This window comes from Camelus ferus, chromosome 10, assembly GCF_009834535.1.
Source record: "Camelus ferus isolate YT-003-E chromosome 10, BCGSAC_Cfer_1.0, whole genome shotgun sequence".
Lineage (NCBI taxonomy): Eukaryota > Metazoa > Chordata > Mammalia > Artiodactyla > Camelidae > Camelus > Camelus ferus.
The window spans coordinates 57,327,421-57,347,807 of NC_045705.1; the positions used below are offsets into that span (position 1 = coordinate 57,327,421).

At 37.2% G+C, this 20,387-nt stretch overlaps 1 protein-coding gene across 1 annotated transcript in view; it reads right to left on the reverse strand.

Moving 5' to 3' along the window:
• Nucleotides 1–20,387, reverse strand: part of NUMA1 (nuclear mitotic apparatus protein 1) — a 63,649-nt gene that overhangs the window by 41,213 nt on the left and 2,049 nt on the right. Inside the window, exon 2 of the mRNA XM_032489219.1 lies at nt 14,411–14,475. The gene's annotated coding sequence lies outside the window, so the exon portion shown is untranslated. The remainder of the gene's footprint in view (nt 1–14,410; nt 14,476–20,387) is intronic.

Here is a 20,387-nt window from a genome sequence, read left to right on the forward strand (position 1 = left end):
TACAATGATGAGAACTAGGAGGAAGGCAATATAGCATAATGGTTGAGAGTATGGCATCTAGAGTTAGACAGCGTAATCAAAATCCTGGCTCTATAGCTTACTAGCTCTGCAAACTTGAACTTGTTATTTAATCTCTCTGTGCTCCCAGTTTCCCCATCTGTAAAAAGAATAGTACTTTCTTACAGGGTCAATAGAAGGAATTAGCAAGATATATGTGTTAAGTGCTTAGAACAATACCTGGTACAGAGATAAATGCAGCTACTATTAGAGGCTGAAAGTTCATTAGTAAAAAGCTACTTCCGCATGTGGTCTAGTGTTGTCCATGCTCTTCCTTCTACCTAAAGCTTTCTCTTCCTACGTATTCACCTAATTAATTCTAACTTATCCTTCATACCTTAGCTCAAATGCTATTTCCTCATATAAAATCTCTCCTCAGCCACCTAGACTAGCTCAAGTTCCTACTATGCAGAGCACCATATTCCTTTCCTTCACAGCACTCACAGTCTCTAATTACACCTTTTTATGTTTCATTAATTTCTTCTTCCTATTACCAAAAGATCCATGAAATTACATATTGTGTGCTCACCACCAGTTCTTAGAACTGAGCACAGCATCTGGCACATAGAAGGAATGTGGTAAGTATTTATTGAATGCATGAAAGGTTTCAAATCACATTTTTAAAGTGAACCCTCTTCAGATATAATCTTTACATAGAACCAAGGATACAGATAAAAGTAGGCTGTTTGAAGTAAAGGATGTTTGGAACCCCCTTCTGCTTCCACCTAGTTCCTGAGTCAATTCTGCAGTTCTAGTAAGCTTTGCAGAATCCAATGCAAAACCACTGTTTGTTCCAAGCAAGTAGTAATATATGCCTGAAGTAAGTCAGTAATGATAAAGAGGAAGCAATAGCTTTGAGAATTACTTACTGACAGACCCTGAAAATCAATTATAAGAATGAAAAAAGGAAAATTCTAGAAGCACCTCTAAACTTCCTAGCTTGAGTGAATGAGTAGATGAACACGTGTGCGAAAAACCAAGAAAAGAACTTCAAAAGTAATATATTAAGATCATTCATTAAGCACTAATCCATCAACCCTGTCAAGCAAGTACCATTAATACCCTCACTCATAGATGAAGTTTCAAGATGCTGAACAACCTATCCAACATCATTAGGCTAACAAGTAGCAGAACAAAGGAGAAGAGTATAGCTCAAGTTGTAGAGCACATGCTTAGCATGCATGAGGTCCTGGGTTCAATCCCCAGTACCTCCCTCTAAAAAAATTACCTCCCCCTCCAAAAATAAAATAAAACTAAGTTATTAAAAAACAACAACCACCAAAAAAACAGGCTGAGGACCACACACACACACACACACAAAATCAAAGCCAAGTCTGTTTCACTCCAAAGTCCATAATCTAAACCATCGTGCTACAATGGCAGGCAGGTTGAGAGTTTGGTTTTAGACATGAGGTACTAGATATATAATTAGGAAAATCTAGTAACTAGTGAAAAATATGATTCAAGGCTAGAAATACAGATTTGAGTCACATTTTTAATGGTGTGACTATACTCAGAACGGGTCTGTGGTAGGATCATGCTTGCCTATTAGGCCTGTAAAGGGTGGTGTACTCATTTGCTATTGTAATTGGTTAATCTTCGGCCAAAGCTTCTGCCGTACACAGCACCAGCATTAAAAGAAGTGAGAGACTTCGAGAGAAATTCCAAATATTTGGGGATTCTTTCTAGGTCCTCTATGTTATTTCCATTTCAGGAGAACTTAACAGAAACCAGTGACTACACCAATGTCAACAACAACAAAAAGGAGATAATACAGGTGGTTAAGAAAATGAATTTTGGGACCAGGCAAACTTCATTTTCTCTCCTTACTTAAGGTTCGCATCATCTTCCTGCTCGGGATTCTACCTTCCTCACCAAAAACAACTAGCATTTATGTACAGTTTTTCATCATTGACAGTGTTTCCCATCTGCAAAGTATTTCACGTGATCTCACAACAGCTCAACAAGGTAGACATTATTGTTTTCATTTTATCAGAGGAATGAAGTTCAGAAAAGCACCTCACCAAGGGTCACACAATTTTTTTAAAAAGCAACAGGACCACAATGCAACTCTGATAATCTGGCTCCAAACCTTGAGCTCTTTCCAGCAGACTCACCCAAGCTAACCATGAGTCACTGTGTTTAAAAAGAAAACAGCAGGGTGATAATGCCTGGAAAGAGCCTGATGAGATGCTGCTAATGCTCTATTTCTTATATAGCAATAGTAATGAGGTGTGTTCACTCTGGAAAGTCAGGAGTTATATACTTGATGAACTTTTCTGTGTGTACGTTATACTTTAAAAGGCAAACACCAAGCAAAATTAAGATAGAAACTAATCAAAATTCAAGAGCATTAAGTTGGATGTCTCAGGGCTACAAATATATTTACCTGACTTTTCAAATAGTAGCTACATATAGGACACCTACTAGTTAAGTAAGCACAAAATCCTTGCACACTCAAATAACATATCTAACCACTTCTCCCCACCCAGAACATCCAGGTGATATCAGTGAATCTGATGGGATTAGAAGCAAGGGAAGCCCAGGAAGGCGCCAAATCACAGTTAATGAAAAAAATAACTGGCATTGAAAAGTAGACCTATCCTATATCATCAATGATAAAGATACTACAATTCCAGAGATAATAAAAATGTGGAAAAAACGAAGAATGACAATATGCATTCTAATTTCAGACTGTTAAAATGTTTTTTAAAAGGCATTTAAAATTAAATGAAATATAACAGAGAAGAAGGGAAAAATAAAAAATAAATGAGATACAATGTTCTAAAATCTCAAGAGGTAGGTCAACTTTAGAACGTAGACCCACTCACTTGTGGAACGTTAGGGATAGAAAAGACCTTAGAAATCAGTGTCTCCTGGTACAAGCTCTTCATTTTAGAGATGAGGAGACTGGGGCCCTTGTTTAACAGTTGTTAAATGATCATATTTTTTTTCTTTTTTTAAAAGCCCAGCCCTTTTTTTTGGGAGGGTGGGGTAATTAGGCTTATTTACTTAGTATTATTATTTTTTTGGTGCAGGTACTGGGGACTGAACCCAGGACCTCATGCATGCTAAGCACGCACTCTACCACTGAGCTATACCCTCTCCACTAAATGACCTTATTAAATTAAAGCTCACACATCAGAAAGTTGAGAACTACAACTACAAAGTTAATTCCCTTACTCCTGGGTTTTCTTTCCACTACCCAGATACCTCCCCTGAACCCAAGAGAAGATCTGCATGTTAACTCTATTTTTCCTTTCATAATTCATTAACTCACTACAAAACTTTAAAGCATATCTTAAAAATCAATTAAGATGAAAAACTGTTTAGGAAACTTCATTTCTTACTTATACAAGTTTATTTTCCTTGTTCTCTAAACCAATGAAGCAATACAAAGTTAGATAAAAAACAAAATTAGTAATCTCTGAGCCCTTCCATCCCCCTCCAAGCCCTCCCAAAAAGAAATGTTAGCAGATTTTTCTATGCTCCAAAAAACATAAGCACAAATATATTTTTAATTTAGGAGAACTTTTTGTTTCCTATTTTTAAATAACTAGGTTTACACATTAACATTACTCTGCAACCTGTTTTTCTCAGTAATTTACCATGAACATCCCCCCAAAGGTCAGTAAATAAAATTCTAACTCATACTTTTAAAAATTGTATAAATAACAGTTCATATAAAGGATATATCATAATGTGTTCACATGTTTTCCTATTGATGGACATGGCTACTTCCAATCTGTTACCACTTCAAACAATGCTGTAATGAATATCCTTATACATCATTTCTTTTTAAACAAAAGAAAAAAAAATCTCTACACACACACACACACTTTCCTTGTTGTCCCATGTTTTGATTGCTTCCTTTCCTACCATCATCCCTGCCTTGCTTGCTCACAGAATTTTTCTCAGAGCCCGGTGTGATAATCGAGAACAAAGCAATCTGGAGAAGGTCAAGACAGGACATGTGATAGTTACTGTTGGTAAATTAGAATTGGCCTGTTTGGCTGCCTCTCCCAGCCACCTGCACATAGTGCCCACCCACCGCCTCATACATGTGCTCCTTGTTCTTGTCTCAGCAGCTGCTTCCAACTCAACTGATGTGGGCTGAGCTGGCTTGGGGAATTAATCCCACTTTGTCACACTCCTGACCCTGACAAGTGCAGACAGGCCAATCAGTTAGTCAAACAAATAGGAAGGAGAAAGGGTACATTATTATGAAATAATATAATAGAGAAGTACATAGAGTAAAAATGAAAACTCCCCGTTCACCAAACTTTAACCCACAGTTGCCAATGGCACTCCTCAGAGGTACCATTGTTATGTTTGTTGTATAGCCTTTCAGACTTCTCCTAAACATGCATACATACAAAAATGTATAGGTATATATACATGCATGTATAGAGATACATGTGGATATGTGTATATACACATATATGCAGATACACGTGTGTGTCGATAAAGAGTGTGTATGTGTTTGGTCTACATACCGGTAGCCATACTGTATAATTTGTTCTGCAACTTGACTTTTTCACTTAAAAATTTTACATGTTTCCATATTAGTATATAATAGATTCTAGTATGTAATAGATTCCTCATACTTTTAAGAGCTCAAGAAAAATGCCACAGTAAGATCATGCCACTACTTTATTTTCCCATTTTGCTATATTTGGATATTTAGGTTGCTCATAGTGTTTTGTCATGACAAAGAATGCTACATTGATAATACTGGTGAACCTCTTTTTACATACAAGCGAATATTTCTCTAGGATATACACCAATAATCGGAATTGATGAAGTTTGTGAATGTTAAATGTTGACAGGTATTCCCAAATTGCCATTCAAAAAGGTGTACTAATTTATAGTCCCACCAACAGAGAATAAAAAATCCCTTTTTTACACCCTTCCAACAACAGGTGTTATTTTTTATTTTACCAATATGAAGGATAGAAAATAATATATTTTACTTTAATTTACATTTTCCTGATTTCCAGAAAAGTTAAATATTCATATGTGTAATTGGTCATTCTTAATTTTAATGGAAAGTTTTACCATTTTGATTTTAAACATAAGAACTCAGAGAGGCTAAGGTAACCCAGCTAGTTAAGTAGTAGCCATCAAAGCTACATTTTTAAAAAACTTCCCAAAGCCAGGCCCTCTGACTATCTAATGTATTTTCCACAACCCAGGGGTCAAAAAACTATGGCCTGCGGACCAGCTGCCCATATTTTGTAAATCAAGTTTTACTAGAATACAGCCATGCCCATTCACTTATGTATTATCTATGACTACTCTAGATCACCAATGGCAGAGGTGAGGAGCTGTGACAACATGCCCTACAAAACCTAAAAGATTTACTACCTGGGTCTAAACAAAACAATAACTCACATTTAACACCTAAAGAAAAGTTTCATAATAGCGATTAATTATTGTCCAATAGTGTAGCTGTATTAGAGACTGTGGCTCATTTTAAAATAAATTTATATGCATTATAGAACTGGTATATAATATTGAAGAAAAAAAAGTCCAAAACACTCAAAAGAAGTCAAAAGATATTCTTCTACTTCTTGGCTGGGACCTTACTCTAAACGGTTTCCTATTCTCCATCGTCCTCGTCTCTTTAATTTCAATTGAGGAGAAACCGATCTGGTTCCCAATGTCCTTCCTTGACTTTGATGAGCAATATAGCTCCCATTCACACACTACAATGAAAATATAAAATCGAAGCAAGCCCCACTATGTCTGCTGTTAAACACCCCCCAACACATACACATACATATACACACACACACATTACAGGTATCGCTCCTCTTTTCTTTGTAGAGAGATGCACCAGGAAGCAGCTAACATTTCCAATATGTCTAAGAGCCAGGACCCTGATCTTTATGGGAAAGGAGGGCCAATTCTCTCCCTCTAGATCCTACCCTTCTGAAGATCCCGCCCACAAAAGTTAGTAATTTCTCCCAGGAGTTTTAGGCCATTCAGTGCATTTCCTCATACAACCAAGAAGGCATTCTAAGCGGTTCTCTGGAAAGAAACTTGCCAATATATATTAAGAACCTAAAACATGTTCATAAGCAAACATCATGCTAAGTGAAACAAACCAGACATAAAAGGACAAAAATTGTATGATCCCATTTATGTGGTACCTAGAATGGGCAAATTCATAGAGACATTAAGTAGAATAGAGGTTACCAGGGGCTGGGGGAGGAAGAAATGGCAGTTATTGTATAATGGGTAGCGAGTTTCTGTTTGGGATGGTAAAATGTCCTGAAAATGAATAGTGTGATGATTGTACAACATTGTGAATATACTTAATGCTACTGAATTGTACACTTAATTGTGAATTTAACACTTTAAAATGGTTAAAATGGTAAATTTTATTATGCATATTTTATCAAAAAAATTTTAAGTGGGATTCCTAAAAAAAAAAAGTTTATGGTCTTTCATCAATTCTAATCACAGCAATAAAAGTTTTGGAAATAATCCAAAATATAAACACAGATATATACATACTAACAGTAGAATTATCATCATGAAAAACTGGAGAAAAAGTACATATCTAACAATAACTCAAGTAAATTATGATATATCCATATGAGGAAGTCTTATGCAGTCATTAAAAATATTTTGAATAATTTTAATAACATGGGGAAATGTTGAATTTAAAAAGCAGGACATATAGCTTTAGTGTGATATGACCATTTATTTTTTTAAACTACATATACAAATGTGTGTGTCATATATACACACACACCTGCATACTTGTGTTAATATGTGTGTATATTTATAAGGAAATATATCAAATAACGTTTATTTCTGAGGCACAGAATTATAGGTCACTTCTTTCTCCCTTAAAACCTTATTTTTCATGTTTTCTAAACCGTACCATGACATACAATCAGGAAAAAAAAATTAATGTCACATCATTTGCCCCAGTAATTCACTTACAGACATATAAGAAAATAACCAAAAACACTGGCCCAAAGCATATGCATAATAATGTTCATGCAAAGATATACCAGAAATTAATAATAAATATTAATAAAAACTATTAATAATTGTTACCTCTGCAGAGTAGGATTAGAATAAAGGGTGAAGTGCAAATGGACTTATTTCCTACAATGAATATATACTATTTTTCAATCAGTTCAAAAAAAATGTTCTTCGTTTCCACTAAATAATGAAAAGCCCACCCCTTATGATGAGTTTTATTCTCAAAGAATTAGCAGCAGTAAGTCACCCACTAACAAGACTGCTTAATGTATATGCCTAAGAAAATCTTCATCTATAAGTGGGTAGGGAAAGCTCAACCTAAAGGGACATTGCTGACTACTTCCTGCCTTCTTCCTTTTGGAGGTGCTTTAGTAAACATAACTAAAGAATCAAGTATCCAAACATTAAACACCTGACAAACTTTATACTCTAAGAACAACGACTGCCACCTTCTCGACTCTGAAATCTAAGACCTTACACATGAAAACCAGACCAAGACCTAAATCATGTGGATTGGATCATGTTTTTCTTTATCAGAAACACTCAACAGCTAACTTCACACAGAATAAAACCCAACTCCCTTAGTATGATGCTTAAGGTTCTTTAAGATCCAACCATCAAACTTCTCTTCCAGACTCATCTCCAGCTCATTCCTCTAAAATACCTTCTATCTCAGGAACACTTTTCCCAGACATCCCAGGCATTTTCCAGGCTTTGTGCCATTGCCCATGCCATGACTTCCTCCAAAATGCTCTTTCTTCTAAACTTAGTGAACTCCAATTCACCCTTTATAAATTGGCTCAAATGCTTTCTCCCTTCAAAAGCTCTCCTTGTTCCTCCCAATTTAGGAACTGTTGTTTCCTTTACATTCTCCTATACTGCTTGTTCCTCTACACACTTTATTTCATTCCTCTTTCAACACTAGCTGCGTATATGTTTCACTTGACTAAGCTGTTGGAGGGCAGAAACCATCTTATTCACCTATCAGCTCCTTTCCAACACAATGCTTGCACACGGAAGGTGATAAATAATGCTGCCCAACTGAAAGACAGTCAAATGGCCCCAATCTAGTGAATTCTTTCAGTGAGTCAGCCAGTGAAGCCAAACTGTCAAAGAGGACAATCCCTCTAATTTAAAGCCATATACCTAGCATGAGTGACCAGCAGAAAATGTCATGGGCTTGCCACTTTAAGGGGACTGGCAAGCTGTGTTTACACAATTTTAATTAAAACTTAAGGGCAATGAGGGAAAGAAGAGAAATAGAAAGATCAAGAAGTATGGATTCTTTCGGTCATCTCCTCCTCTGGAGCCCAAATCTCCCAGTCTAGTGCCCAGCAAGCTCACCAAGCAGCCTATTCTCTCCACTGTAGGATCCAAGTATTGAAAAGCAACTGATTAGGCCACTTTGTCTCTCTAGCAACTGGCTCTGCTCTTAGGCATTTAATTTCTAATTGTGGTCACATGGGGCTTTTTCCCTAAATGAATCCCACACTGCACCAATTATTAAGAGAATCTCTTTAAAGAAAGGCTAGAAATTAACAACAGCAGGGAACAAAGTCTCTAAACCTTCTAAATCACAATATCTACCCTGTCCATTTTGATGAAATTCACCCCCACCTCCTTCAAACAATAAGCCCTACCAGGGAATGACTTCTCTCAAGACCAGCATGTCCTGTGATTGTTTTTCAGGAGAAAGCTCCCAAAGCCTGCTTCTCATTAAACAGCTGCTTCATGTTAGATCACTCAGCTGTGACTGCAAGAAGAGAGTATAGTCACTATAACTTAAGGGCTAAAAAGGAATTCCACTCCTACTCCTAGTATAATAGTCAAGCAGTTTAGAACAGATATTTTCCTACCTCAAACCTCCTTAGGTCAACCTGTTTTCAGGTCTAGAACTTTTAATATCTAACTCTTCCGATATTAAAATGAAGAAAATATGGCCTTAAGAAAGAATTGCAAATCATCACAGAGTGACTAGAATCTTTTGACTAGGCTGCCTAACACCTTATTTTCCTGACTAGTTATCAATAAAACCACCACTTCCAGGAACAGATTCCAGGGTACCACAAACAGCCTAATTTAAATGCATTTGAAATAATCCTTCTGCCTTGACCCCCCTCTCCATCTCCACCCTTTCTCAAACTCAAACTGATGACCAAAACAAACAGAACAAAAAAACTATTAAGTAGCTTGATATATCATTTCTCCTACAAAAGACTGGAGCCACCAAAATCATCTGCTTCAGCCATACCACCTGGGACCATCCTGATCGTCTCTGGCATGCTGCTGAGCAGTGGCTGCTGCAGCCTGAAAAACTTGTGGCTGTGAGTTTTCTGGAGACGGGACTGCAGCAGCTCCCCTCAGCTACCATGTTCTACAGTAGCACGTTCCAACCCTTTGTGGCTCTTAGCACTTTTGTGATTTGGGAGGACTACCATGAGAAAGGCTCATTTTCTCCAATATCTGGTCACCTTGCCGTAGAAGCAAGCATGCACACAGTGAGCATAAAGGAAGGAACACCTTTTTAAACAAACATTTCCAATCTTGTTAAATCAAATGAAAACTGTAATCAAAATAGTCTCCTAAAATATAAAACACTCCCAAAGTCTACTCCATGTGAGACACAAACAAAAATTAAGTCTTACTGTTTTATAGTGACACCTCATTCTTCACCAAAAAAGGTAGGTACTGCTTACTTTACTCTTTGGCTCACAATATCTTCTGGCAGTTTCCAAAAATCATGAAGATTCGCTGCCTCTCAGAATATTCAAAAGATTGTCTTAGAGGCCAAAAATGTTTTGAACACTGGCAGCATCACCAGAATAAATGTAAAGGCTGAGAACACATCTACTTTGAAGCAAACTTACAAATATTGTAATTGTCCCAAAGTTACCATGAAGGGGACAAGGCATGTGCAATGTATGTCATATGTCTTAAAAATAAACTATTACACTAATTTATAATCACACATTATATAATCGTTAAGTTTGGGCCCTGGAAGAAATCTTTCAGATCATGTAATCCAAACAGTTCATTTTTACATATGAGAAAACTCTAGTCCACTGGAGTTAAGCGGTTGTCCCTGGTCACACAGCTGATTAGCAGTATCAGGACTAGCAACCTAGTTGCCCTGACTCCCAGCATAGGCCACAAATCCTAATCCACGCACCTCCCTCTTCCTGTTCCTCACTGTTATTAGGGGAGATAACTTGGTACACGAAAGCATACCAAGAATGGTTCTTAAACCCAGTAGCTGAGAAATGACAGCTTAAGACCAGGACTTCTCTGCAATCACTCCTATGGGTATGAGCCATTGTTTCATGTCTGGTTCACAAGAGTTCTGGGTGATCTACCTCACAATGGGGGTCAGTGAAACCTTCGAGACACTCTCCCTACAACCAGAAGAATATGTTTATTAAACATCTCTGCCCACCTCCTGTAGTAATCTGTTTATTTCAAGTAATTGAAAGATGGTTACTTTGAAGAACCTGGATCAAAGAAAAAGAAAGTAGCAGAGATCCTGTTCGGGAAAGAGCTGACCTCTGAAAATGCAGAGGGGAGGAACCATCTTGACTTACCTCCTGGTAAACAGCTTTCTCAGGTTTGGACAAAGCGATCCTGGCAATCTGGCTTAGAACTAGCCTCTACCCAGGGAAGGAGCAAAGGGACAGGAATGCTGTTCATTCCTTCATCACACCGACTTGTGGTCAGCTCAGCCTCACATCATCCTGGGCAGCCCCAGCGTTCTGTAGATCAGACAGCAACCAGAAGGGAAGCCATGCAACCTAGGTCAGTGGGGTGAGTCAGTGGCAGAGCAGGAAGAGTCACTTGGGCAGAAAGTCTGGCCTCCTGTGGCAAGACAACCAAACCACACCCTAACTTGGTCAGCACTAGGAAGGCTCTGCCCTACTAAGATTCCAGTCTCTAAACCAGGGAAGGTCCTTCCTCAGGAGGCTCCATACCACTCTTATTTCCAAGTGTCTTCCTTCCACCCAAAAACCTTCCATTGCTTTCTTCCTAAAGCATTGTATCTAAATTCTTTGGCTTAACTTTCCAAGAGCTCCATTATACTGTCTCAAGTCATTTATTCAACCTTATTTCCCACTGTTCCACAGTGTACACTCTGAAGTAATCAAGCCAGTCTTCCCACTTCTTTCCACATGAGCCAAGCCCTTTCTCATCTCCATGCCTTCAGTTATTCAGCAATAGTAAATTCAAGCTCCTTCAGGGGTTAGGTAGGTAATAGAAATCAATGTTGCAGCAGGGCACGTGACAGAACTAATGAGTGTTGCCTCCACCTAAAGGCATTCAAATATTTTAATTCAAATACTTGTGCAATATTTCACTATGAACATCACAGTAACATTTTAAAGAGTTATCAATACTCCTTCTAGCTTGCATGTAAGGTTAGGCAGCTGGCAAAATGCTGAGTACAATCTCTAGGCCTGTCTGAAACTAAAGCAAGCTATTAGGCTTCCCAGTAGTACAACCACCACGGAAGATACAGAGCTCTAAACTCTGAAGAGGAAATTAACTTTTCTTGATATATAACCTTAGCAGTGGGATGAGAAGCCCAAGCAGCAGCTTAGCTAACCATACCCCTATTACCTCAAATTCTGTTCATTTTCCAAACTCCATCTTCCTACCAAAGTCTTTCCTAGTTCTTCGAGGTCCTACTGAGTTCCTCCTTCTCTCAATTTTTATAGGGCTTACAGATTAGAAAACATAATCAAGTGCTAAATTATATACTGTCATGGGGAGGGGGTATAGCTCAGTGGTAGGGCACATGCTCAGCAAGCACGAGGTCCCAGGTTCAATCCCCAGTACCTTCATTAAAAATAAATAAATAAATAATACACTGTCATGCAAAACTGAATACTGCTTCCATGTTTTCTGACTTCACTATCAAACTACTGTATTAACATATAGTTATACCAAAAATGTTTAACCTGAATCTAATTAGGAGAAAATAGTCACACAAGTCCAATTTTAAGAGACATTCTGCAAAAAACTAGCCTGAACTCTAGCGGGGAGGGTACAGCTTGAGTTGTAGAGCACATGCTTAGTGTGCACAATGTCCTGGGTTCAATCCCCCGTACTGCCTCTAAAAATAAGTAAATAAACCTAATTACTCTTCCCCTTACGCCCCCTAAAAAAAATTAAAGAGAAAAAAAACCCACTAACCTGAACTCTAAAGAATGTCAAGGCTATAAAAGACAAAAACGCATTCAAGGTTAAAAGATATTTAAAAACTGTTCAAAGTTAAAGCTGATTAAGGACATGACAACTAATGCACACATGACCTTTCAATGGACCCTGAACTGAAAAAAAGTCAAAGACAGACATCATTGAAAAATTAGAGAAATCTGAACAAGTATTGTATATCTGATGTACTGAATTTCTAGGTACTGATTTTACTGTGGTTATCATAGGAAGATATTTTTATTTTTTTAGGAAATACTTGCTGAAATATTTAGGGATGAAGTACCATGATGTACACACCTAACAGTCAAAAAGTTCAGAAAATGAAGGATAGGGACCAAAAATGGCAAAATGTTAACAACTAGAGAATCTAGGTAAAGATCATATAATAAGCATTTGTAATATTATTCCTGTAAAGTATCTGTAGGTTTGAACAGCTGGGGAGTAGGGAAATCCTATATTATACATACAAAATTTAAATACTCAGCTCTGTGAGAGGTGTATTAGGCACTTGCTATGTATTTGCTCACAGCCTAAGGAAACTGGGCTTTGGGGGTCAGCAACCAGAGTCCATTTTGCAGCAGTTCATGAGGGGTACAGTGGCAAACTATAAGGGAACAAGAGGTTTCCCTCAAATTCACATCGTAACAGCACAGGAAAGATAGAAGAGTAGGCAATCAAAGCTATTGTTACCTCACCCCTCACTGAGACTACCCAGCAGTTAGGCACTCAACAAATGCTCTCTTACAGGGCAGAATGCAGTTGCTGCCCACACACAGGACCAAGAGCTGAGGTCACAATGCACCCAGCTTGCCACAGAGTACCAAAAACTTGACAGCCTGCAAAGGAAGTGTCTCAGGCCAGTCACAGTAAGGCACTCAGGAGGTCAAATAAATAAGCCTGAAATATATGCAGTCTACTCCTCACCAGACAAACCAGTCCTTAGCTGCAATAAGGCAGAAGAAATCTGTAAGGCTAAATCACTGGCATTTCCTGCACTGGCTTCAAAGAAACTGGTCCTTAAAGAGGACAGAAAGGGCAGCTGACACAGCTGTTAACAGGGGCCTCAACCCAGGAGTATGCTGTGCAATATGCCCTCTCTCCCTTCTATGGCCACAAGGTCATTTTACTTCTGCCAAGTGGTCCCTTATTAGGGCAACTGACTGCCAATGGTCAACTCTCAACCTTGACTCTCTCCTCCCCTCATTGACAGCCAAGATTCTGCCATTTCCAGATAATTCCTCCACCAATTTAGTAGAAAAAATAGTCAAAACTATCCCCCCCAAATCTCCATTATCTGAAGTAAAATCTCTAGTAACATACAGTTTGCTTCTCAAACCTATCTTGTTTAGCATTTTTACCAAAGACAGAATGAAAATATGTAAGGCTCTGCTTGTTAATTTCAGAATTATAAACTGTGAAGAAAAGAAAATACAATGTTTTTAGATTTGATCTGGCAAAAACATCTTAGCAGGTTTGATGTTACCAAAAAGAACCAAGACAAAATTTAACAGGACTAAATACAAAGCCCTGCATTTAGACTAAATCAGCCAAACTAATACACAATGGTAGAGACCTTGTAGAGCAGGTCATATTAAAAAGGTTGCCTTTGGGGGAAGAAAAAAGGCTGCCTATGGTGGGAGGTGGAGGGAAGGCTGTTACTATGTACACTCTCACATGAACCATGAATCTGACAGACCTACCCCAAACATCAGCATGGCTCAGGCTGTGTTAGTAGAAGACGACTTTGTGCCCCACCTTTGAAAAGCAAAGTCGGTGTACATGCAGAGGAAGAACGACAACCACTGTGGTAAAGGGTCTGAAAGCTATGTCATGGCAAATGTGAGGGGAGAACTATAGATACTATGCCAGGGAAAACATGACAACTTTTTTCAAATATATGCATGCTTTTCATGCAGATGAGGAGGAAGACTTACGTGTCCTCTTGAAAGAAGACAAAACCAGAAATACTGAGTGGAAGTTAGAGGATAGATTTCGGTTTGATGTACGGAAGAACTTTCAGCACAATAAAGAAATTAGGAATGTGGGTTATGGAACCCAAAATACTTGGATTAGAACACCAACTCCACCACCTGGAAACTGTATGGTTTGGGGTAGATTAACTTGCAGTAATAATAACAGTACTTACCTCATAAAGCTTTGGGAAGCAGTTCATGCAAAGTGCTTAGAGCAGTGCCTGGCTCAGAGTATATGCTGAAAAAAAAAAAGAAAGTCAGCTATTGCTATTACTGACTGTTGATATAATGGACCAGATAACCTGAAAATCTTCCTACTAAATATGCCTGGAAATGCTTAGAAAAATATAATAAAAATCCTCTTAGTCTTGCTAGTTAAGTCTCTCAGCTCCTCACCCACCCTGTTATGCTCTGCTCTGTGATGCTGGGACTTGGACTCTGTCAACACCATTTCACCTTTGCTAGCTGGCTCCCTATTAGGGTCTGCCAATAGCAGGTGCTGAATGGGAAATGGAAGGTAGGAGGAGGCTACTAGGGACTTCCTCCTTCCTCTGGCTTGCTATTTCTTGACAGCAGCAGTTGGTTCCTTCCTGCTTCTGTTTAAACTCCCCTCTCAGAGGTACCAGCACCAGCAGGGCAGGGCTCAACCAAACCTGGCTCCTCCAGGCGCCTCTTGTGAGCGCCTGAGAAACCAGCAGCACCAGGCAACACACTCTCCTCAGAAAATCAGGGCACAGTTCCTCCAGATCCCTCCAGATTTCTAGGTTCTGACAACCTCAACCTTCTTCCCTTTGTTTTTCAGTCCTGGCTGAGGCAGCAGCTTAATGCAGTTATTATATCAAAGGTTTAAACTAAATCCCTCTACTGAGTTCACTCTATTAAAATAGCTGTGTGTGATTTCTATTTTTCTGATAGGATCCTAACCGACATACAGATAAAGTGAACTCATAAGAAACTAGGAGAAATCCTAGGAAACAGAAACAAAGAAGCTGAAAATTGGATAGCTGTCCTAGCAGTGTAAGAAATTTATGACCTCCTCATAGTCCAGGAGACAGATCTTGAGCCCATAAAAAGCAACTGAGAGCCCTGTATGAATGCTGGGATCCTCAGCAAAAAGACAGACTATGGAAAAAAAATCTGTCCACAAGTAAATAAGGAAGGTTGCCTTGCTCGCCTAGTGAAGTGGGAGGAAAAAACTTCCTAGGAATTAAAAAACATAGGTGCATAAAAGAGGTGGATTTGGGGTTAAAAATTTATACTAAGCCTATGGCCTGTAAATCTGTAAGTAGAGAAAAAGTAGACATTTTAATCCCAGGTTGAGAATAGCCTTGAGTTCCCAGCAGGGGCAAATACAAAGTTGCTGCAGAAGATACACAAATGGTCAATAAATAAATGAAAAGATGTTTAACATCATCAGTCATCAGAAAAATGCAAATTAAAACCACAACGAGGTAATACTACACCACCTCCATGAGAATGGCTGAAATTAAAAAGACTGACACCACCAAATGCTAGTAAGAATATAAAGGAACCAGAGCTCTCATATATTGCTATGGGAACATAAAATAGTACAATCACTTTGGAAAACTGGTAATTTCTTAAAAATTTAAAAACATACCTGCCATAAGACCCAGACATTTCACTCCAAAAAGTACGGAAAATATATGTCCACTCAAAGATTTGTACATGATCTCACAGAAATTTTATTCACAATAGCCAAAAACTGGAAACAACCCAAATGTCATCAGCAGTAAGTGATAAACAAGTGATATAGTCATACAAGGGACTACTACTTAGCAAGAGAAAGTAACAAATTACTGATGTGTGCACTAAATAGATAAATCTCAAATACATTACACTACCTGAAAGAAAGTAGACACCAGGGTACACACTGTATAATTTGACTTATATAAAATTCTAGAAAACATAAATTAATCTACAGTGGTTCCTGGGGACAAAGTGGAGAGAAAGAAGAACTGTAAAGAGGCATTAGGAAACTTTTGGGAGTGATGGGAATGCTCTGTATCTTGATTGGGCAGCTTTTTTTAAGTGTATAAATCCATCAAAACTCTTTTTACTTTAAATAAAGTTTATTCTACATAAATTATACCTAAGCACAGTTGATTTTTTTTAAGTTGCTTTTAGAGAACTGAACTCAACTCAAGCTACATAAGACTACCATAGATGATACTCCTTTGAGTATGAGCTCACAATCCAAACACTTGAGTAAACAATCCATCATGAGTAAGAGTCATTAAAACAAATGGCAGGATAATACCCCTAAAAACTTCAGATTGCGGGGTGGGTATAGCTCAGTGGTAGAGCACATGGCTAGCAAGCTCAAGTCCTAGGTTCAATCCCCAGTATCTCTATTAAAAAAAAAAATTAAAAAAAAAAAAACCCTTTCATTATAAAAAAAAGAAAATTTATTTAAAAATGAATAAAAATTAAAACTTCAGATAATTGAACAATAAAATAGACAAAGTTAAATTTACTTAAAATTATTATAGACACAAGATGAATTAAAAACACAAGACAAGAATAAGATCCTGTGAAAAACAGAGGCAGATTTGAAAATGAATCAGAGGACTTGTAGAAATGAAAAACTAAGCTAATGAAGATAAGAGTGCAAAAAGTAAATTAGTTCTAGCTGAAGAGTAAGTCAGTATTCTAGAAGGTAAATTTAAATTATCCAGAGATAACATAGAAAGAGACAAAAGTTACAAAAGAAAGAATAAGACGTGTGGAAGACAGAATTAGAAAGTTCAACATAAGTTATACATGAGATCAGGAGAGGCATTATTTAAAGAGGAATATGCCAATAAAGTGGATAACCTAAGAGAAATGAACAAATTCCTAGAAACATACAATCTCCCAGGAATAAATCAGAAAATACGAACAGGCCAATTACCAATAATAAAATTGACTCAGCAATTAAAAAAAAAACCACTCCCAATAAAAAAAGTCCAGGACCAGACAGCTTCACAGGTGAGTTCTACCAAACATTTAAAGAAGTGTTAACAGCTATCCTTCTCAAACTATTCCAAAAATTGCAGAGGAAGCAATGCTTCCAAACATTTTCAAGGCCAGCATCACCCTGACACCAAAACCAAAGATATCACCAAAAAAAAAAAGAAAATTACAGGTCAATATCACTCGTTTAGAGATGCAAAAATCCTAAACAACATACTAGCAAACCAAATTCAACAACACATTAAAAGGATCATACACCATGATCAAGTGGGGTTTATCCGAAGGATGCAAGGATGGTTCAATACCCACATATCAATCAATGTGATACACTACATTTACAAACTGAAGAATAAAAATCATCTCAACGGATGCAGAAAACACTTGACAAAATTCAACATCCATTTATGATAAAAACTATCAACAAAGTGGGTATAGAGGTAACCTACCTCAACATAATAAAGACCATATGTAACAAGCCCACAGGTAACATCATACTCAACAGTGAAAAGCTGAAGGCATTTCCTCTAAGATCAAGAACAAGAAAAGAACGCCCACTCACCATTTTTATTCAACACAGTATTATAAGTCCTAGCCATAGCAATCAGGTAAGAAAAAGAAATAAAAGGACCAAACTGGAAGAGAAGTAAAACTGTCACTGTTATTGCAGATAACATGATACTATATATAGAAAATCCTAAAAATGACACCAAATAAAAAAATCAACAGACCTCATGACAATGAGTTCAGTACAGTTGCAGAATACAAAATTAATATACAGAAATCTGTTGCATTTCTAAACACTAACAAAGATTTATCAGAAAGAGAAATTAAGAAAACAATCCTATTTATAACTGCATCAAAAAGAATAAAATACCTAGTAATAAATCTAAGAAGGCAAAAGACCCAAGAAAATATAAAGATACAAATGAAAGAAATCAAAGATGACACTAACAAATAGAAAGATACACCATAGTAATGAATTGGAAGAATTAATATTGTTAAAGTGACCATACTAGCCTAAAGCATTCTACAGATTCAATGCAATCCCTATCAGAATACCAATGGAATTTTTCACAGAACTAGAACAAATAATTTTTAAATTTGCATGGAAACACAAAAGACCCTGAATGGCCAAAACAGTCTTGAAGAACAAAGCTGGAGGTGTCATGCTCCCTGATTTCAAACTATACTACAAGCTACAATAATCAAAACAGTGTGATACTGGCACAAAAAGAGACACATAAATCAATGGAACAGAAGAGAGATCCCAGTGATGAACTTACACTTATTTGAGCAATTAATCTACAACAAAGGAGGCAACAATATACATTGGTAAAAGCCTCTTCAATAAATGGTGTTGGAAAAACTGGACAGTTATATGCAAGAGAATCAAGTTGAGTACTTTCTCCTTTCTGAAACCATATACAAAAATAAATTCAAAATGAATTAAAGATTTAAATATAAGACATGAAACCAGAAAACTCCCAGAAGAAAACACAGGCAAACATGCTCTTTGACATCAGTCTTAGCAATGTGGTTTTTTTTTTGTTGTTGTGTTTTGGTTTTTTGATATGTCTCCTCAGGCAAGGGAACAAAAGCAAAAATAAACAAATGGGACTACATCAAACTAAAAAGCTTTTTATAGCAATGGAAACTAGCAACAAAACTAAAAGACAGCCTACTGAATGGGAGAAGATAATCACAAACAATATATCTGATAAAGGGTTAATATCCAACATATACAAAGAACTCATACAACTCAACATTAAAAAAAAATTTTTTTTAATGGGCAGAAGACCTGAATTGACATTTCTGCAAAGAAGACAAACAGATGGCCAACAGGCACATGAAAAGATGCTCAACATCATTAATCATCAGGGAGATGCAAAACAAAACTGCAATTAGATATCACCTCACACCTGTTAAAATGGCTATTATCAAAAAGACAACAAGTCCTGGGGAGGATGTGGAAATGGGAACCCACAAGCACTGTTGGTGGGAATGTAAATTGGCACAGCCACTATAGAAAACAATTTAGAGGTTCCTCAAAAAATTAAAAATAGAACTACCATATGACCCAGCAATTCTACTCCTGGGTATTTACCCAAAGATAATGAAAACACCAATTTGGAAAGATACATACACCACTATGTTCATTGCAGCATTATTTACAACAGCAAAAATATGGAAGCAATCTAAGTGCCAGTTGATAAACGAGTGGATAAAGATGTGGCACATATATCCAATGGAATATTACTCAGACATAAAAAGAATGAAATCTTGCCATTTGTGACAACATGGATGGACAGTAAGAGGGTACTATGGTAAGTGAAAGTCAGAAAGAGACAAATATTGTACAATTTCACTTACATGTGGAACCTAAAAAAAAAAAAGAAAAAAAACATAAAACAGAACAAGAGTCATATATACAGAGAACAAACAGGTGGTTGCTGGGGGAGCAGAGTGAGAGGATGACACAAATAGGTGAGGGACATCAAGAGGTATAAACTTCCAGTTACAAACTAAATGAGTCACAGGTATGAACTGTACAGTGTGAGGAATATAGTCAATAATAATGTGTTATCTTTGGTGACAGACAGAAAAACTTTTTTTTAACATTTTTTATTGATTTATAATCATTTTACAATGTTGTGTCAAATTCCAGTGTAGTGCACAATTTTTCAGTTATACATAAACATACATATATTCATTGTCACATTGTTTTCTCTGTGAGCTACCATAAGATCTTGTATATACTTCCCTGTGCTATACAGTATAATCTTGTTTTATCTATTCTACAATTTTGAAATCCCTAGTCTATCCCTTCCCACCCTCCGCCCCCTTGGAAACCACAAGGAAAAACTCTTTTTTTAAATACAGATGATGACTGGGAATCTTACAAAATTGAAAGATGAAATCTCAAATTGAGGCAATCACTATAAGCCCCCAGTAGGATAAAATTAAATCCACACCCTGTAATGAAACTGCAGAACACAAATGACAAGAGGATCTTAAAAACCAGAGAAAAAGGCAGGTTATCTACAAGGAAATAATAGTTAAATTGTGATCGTAGTTCTTAAGAGTAACAACAAAAAGCCAGAATTTCAGTAAAATAACATTTTCAAAGTGCTGAGAAAAAAATAATTGGAGGCCTAGTACCCAGCTAAACTATCAATC